This window comes from Chelon labrosus (assembly GCF_963514085.1).
Source record: "Chelon labrosus genome assembly, contig: SCAFFOLD_337, whole genome shotgun sequence".
Classification (NCBI taxonomy): Eukaryota; Metazoa; Chordata; class Actinopteri; order Mugiliformes; family Mugilidae; genus Chelon; species Chelon labrosus.
The window spans coordinates 1-5,000 of NW_028181753.1; the positions used below are offsets into that span (position 1 = coordinate 1).

The following is a 5,000-nucleotide window of genomic DNA, read 5'->3' on the forward strand; positions in this document are numbered from 1 at the left end:
TTATCATGTTGTTGTGACCAGGAATGGTTCAAAATACTGAAGGGAAAGGTAGAAGAAGCCAAAACTATGGTCGTAACTGGGGCGGCCATCTTGTCCTGTGACAAGAAACGGTGGGCGGCCATCTTGAAAGAAGTAAAAAAAGACAATACGAAGGAAGTGGTAGAAGGAACCAATAATGGGGGGGGGGGGGGGGGGGGGGGGGTATATGGGCGGCTGTGCTGTTATCTGATCAGTGTGTTTGTTGGAGCTGGAGGCGGAGCTAACCCTGCAGCAGAGGGGCGTGATCATGTGACCCTCATTCTTGACACCGTGATCAGACTCTTAGCACCGAGGTGATCTGGTCTCCGCTGGACTCTGGATGATCTGCTTTAACCTTTAATACCAGCTGGACACATCCTGGTCTCTTCTTCTACTCTATCAGTTCAGAACTGGACACTAACATGGAGGAGAACATTCTTCTTCTTCTTTTTCTTCTTCTTCTTCTTCTTCTTCTTCTTCTTCTTCTCATTCTTCTGCTCCGCCTTTTCCTTCTTTCTTTCTCCTCTTCCTCCTCCCCCCATCCTCTTCCTCCTCCTCTTCCTCCTCCTCCTCCTCCTCCTCCTCCTCCTCCCCCTCCTCTTCTTCTTCTTCTCCTGTTCTATTTCCAGTAGACGTGAAGCCCAGACGGACTGGGCGTCAGATGGACCATGGCTCCCAGGAGGATGGAAACTAAACGGTGATCTTCTGCCTCAAGACGCTGCTGCTTGCTCTACTCCTTCATCTTCTGGGTAGGAACACTCTAAAGCTAAATTCTGCTTTTATTGTGAAATCTCCCGCAGACAGGAAGGTGATCGGATCGATCCACCTGATTTTTTCACATCTCTGTTAATGTTGAACTAAACGGCTCCTCTCTCTGGTCTGTTGGTTTGATCTTCTACGTTATCTCTGGCTTGTTTTATTTTCCTTTAAAGCTCGGTCTGTTTATTTTTAGACTTCAGCTTCTTTTCTCGTCTCGTTGTCACTTTGTCACTTTGCTGTCAGAGTCATTAGAGTCATGAGGAGCTGAATCACCTCCTCCACCTCCTCCCGCCTCCCTCACCGTCTCTTTGGAGCTTCAGGAACAAAGACATCCACCGGCTGGTTCTGTTCAGACCAGTTTAGCACACATTTAAGGCCCAAACAAGTCAAATTAGTCTTGTGAGGTTCCTCTGGGTTCTAGTCTCGGTTCCTTCAGGTTTAATCTCAGGGTCTTTAAAATATGACAGGGACAGAGTATTAGAGAGTATTTTAATCAGGTTTGTTTGTGTTTAGAGACTAAATCTAACAAATAATCTGTGAACTCAAAACCTGACACGTAGAACAATGAGAGGAGTTCCTCAGGGTTCTAGTCTCGGTCCTTTTAGGATTTTAATTCAGGTACATCCTCTGAACTTGTATTAATAAATATTCATCTGGTTTGTTAAAGTTAGACACAAACGCTATGAGAGGAGTTCCTCAGGGTTCTAGTGTCTGTAGTTTAAAGTGTCTCAAGTGTGATCAATAGAACACTGTAAAATGTTGTGTGTTGAATTCACGTGTTACCGAAGCACAGAGACTTTATATTTACGTTCTACATTGTACTGACAAACAACAATAAGCCTGACCTGTGGCCCCTCCCCCCTCAGGTGACAGGTGTGGTCCTGGTGTCGGTGGGGTTGTGGTGGAAGTTCATGCTGGGCCCCTACACCTTGCTGATCTCCAGGGCACCTTCCAACGCCCCCTACGTGCTGACGGGCACCGGTGCCGCCATCGTGCTGTTCGGACTGTTCGGCTGCTTCGCCACCTGCAGGGGGCGCCCCTGGATGCTAAAACTGGTCGGTGTCTCGGGTCTTATCTTGAACCTTTACATCGGGTTGGTTTCAGTTAATCCAGAAAAAGTCAAAAACAAACATATGAGGGGGGTTTATTACGTGACCCCGCCCTCCAGCCCGCCCTCCAGGTTCAGTCACATGGGCTAGCTTCTGGGTCATCAGGGGGGGGGGGGGGGGGGGGGGGGGTCAGTGTGGGCGTGGCTATCACAGTGTGGAGGCTGACATATTCTGGGCGGGGTTATCCTGTCATGTGCATTGTTGTAATATTTTGGGCGTGGTCTTTTGTTGTGGGGCGTGGTCACCACATTAGGGGTGATGCCGTCATATTATAGGTGTGAGCAGGCGTGTTCGAGTTCATGCAGATCTGACTTGACATGATGCATGCTGGGTAGAACCAGTTCCTTTTAACCAATCATATTCGAGGTCTATGAGCATGAACAACCCAGCATGCATCACGTCAAGTCAGATCTGCACAGATCTGCATGAAGTCGAACACGCCTATTATCATATTATGAGCGTTCCCATATTTTTTGGGCGTGAACCTCATATTCTGGGCGTGGCCATCATGTGGGCGTGGTCATCAGGTGGGCGTGGTCTTACAGATCTCCCCTCAGTTTGAGTCGTGAGGAGAAAATCCAAGCGTCTGAAATGAGCTTCTCCGGGTCACTGTATTCACCAGTCTGCCATAACATTATGACCACCGACTATCTGGTTCTCATGACGTAAAAGAAGGAAGAATGTTCCAGTGAAGACGCCACACCTGCCTCTGGAAAAGAAAACATTTCTCTGACACAGAGTTGACCTCTGACCTCTGTGTGACCTCCTGTTTGACCTCTGACCTCTCCCTAGTTCGCCGTCTTTCTGTCTCTGGTCTTCATGACTGAACTCATCGCTGGAATCTCTGGATTCGTGTTCCGCCACGAGGTGAGAAAGCGTTTCATAGTTTTCATCCCACGGCTCGGTTCTTCCTCCCGTGGGATGAAATAAACGATTATTTTATCTTGTTCAGATTAAAGAGACGTTCCTCACGACGTTCAGCGAGGCCGTGATGAGCTATGACGGACGGGACGACCGCAGCCTGGCCGTGGACGGCGTCCAACGCAGGGTAAGTGTTTTATCACATGGTTCTCTGGCTTGTTGTTGTGTGTTCCTCAGGGTTCTCTTCTGATTCCTGATGGTTTTTAGTTCCTGACTGACAGAAACGCTTCAAAACAACCAAAACAATGACCGATAGTCTCAGTGTGTTGCAGTTATTTGTGGAGTTCCTCAGGGTTCTGGTCTCGGTCCTTTAGAATTACAGATTATATGACAATAGATAACATGCAGGTTTATTTTTACGATCAGAGAACAAAGATCCTAAAGAACCAAAAGAACTGATTATTCAAACATTTAATGTTCTAAGACAGAGCTGCAGAGACATGATAGATAGATAGATACTATATGTATGTTCTATGTTATATATATATATGTGCCCTATATATGTTCTATATATGTTGTTTGTTCTATATACATATGTTCTATGTTCTATATGTATGTTGTATGTTCTATGTTCTATATGTATGTTGTATGTTCTATGTTCTATATATATGTACTATGTTCTATATATCTGTTGCATGTTCTACATATATGTGTTCTGTGTTCTATATGTATGTAGTATGATCTGTGTTCTGTATATATGTACTATGTTCTATATATCTGTTGTATGTTCTATATATATATATATGTACTATGTTCTATATATCTGTTGTTTGTTCTATATACATATGTTCTATGTTCTATATGTATGTTATATGTTCTATATGTATGTTGTTTGATCTGTGTTCTATATATCTGTTGTATGTTCTATATATATGTACTATGTTCTATATATCTGTGGTATGTTCTACATATATATGTTTTATGTTCTATATGTATGTTGCATGTTCTACATATATGTGTTCTATATTCTATATCTATGTTGTATATTCTATATACATATGTGTTCTATGTTCTATATATCAGTTGTATGTTCTATATATATATATATGTGTACTATGTTCTATATATCAGTTGTTTGTTCTATATATATATATATATGTGTACTATGTTCTATATATCTGTTGTATGTTCTGTATATACATATGTGTACTATGTTCTATATATCTGTTGTATGTTCTATATATATATATGTGTACTATGTTCTATATATCAGTTGTATGTTCTATATATATATATATATATGTACTATGTTCTATATATCTGTTGTATGTTCTATATACATATGTGTACTATGTTCTATATATCTCTTGTATGTTCTATATACATATGTGTACTATGTTCTATATATCTGTTGTATGTTCTGTATATACATATGTGTACTATGTTCTATATATCTGTTGTATTTTCTATGTATATGTGTACTATGTTCTATATATCAGTTGTATGTTCTATATATATATATATATGTGTACTATGTTCTATATATCTGTTGTATGTTTTGTATATACATGTGTACTATGTTCTATATATCTGTTGTATGTTCTATATATATGTGTACTATGTTCTATATATCAGTTGTATGTTCTATATATATATGTATATGTGTACTATGTTCTATATATCTGTTGTATGTTCTATATACATATGTGTACTATGTTCTATATATCTGTTGTATTTTCTACATATGTGTTCTATATTCTATATGTATGTTGTATGTTCTATATACATATGTGTACTATGTTCTATATATCTGTTGTATGTTCTGTATATACATATGTGTACTATGTTCTATATATCAGTTGTATGTTCTATATATATGTATATGTGTACTATGTTCTATATATCTGTTGTATGTTCTATATACATATGTGTACTATGTTCTATATATCTGTTGTATTTTCTACATATGTGTTCTATATTCTATATGTATGTTGTATGTTCTATATACATATGTGTACTATGTTCTATATATCTGTTGTATGTTCTGTATATACATATGTGTACTATGTTCTATATATCTGTTGTATGTTCTGTATATACATATGTGTACTATGTTCTATATATCTGTTGTATGTTCTATATACATATCTGTACTATGTTCTATATATCTGTTGTATGTTCTATATATATATGTGTACTATGTTCTATATATCTGTTGTATGTTCTATATACATATGTGTACTATGTTCTATA

General features: G+C 39.3%; 1 pseudogene across 1 annotated transcript; it reads left to right on the forward strand.

Moving 5' to 3' along the window:
* Positions 1-686: 686 nt before the first annotated feature.
* LOC311509724 (tetraspanin-7-like) lies at positions 687-2,934 on the forward strand (annotated as a pseudogene). The gene is made up of 4 exons: positions 687-767; positions 1,644-1,832; positions 2,679-2,753; positions 2,839-2,934. The product of its transcript is annotated as a tetraspanin-7-like (transcript).
* Positions 2,935-5,000: the final 2,066 nt, after the last annotated feature.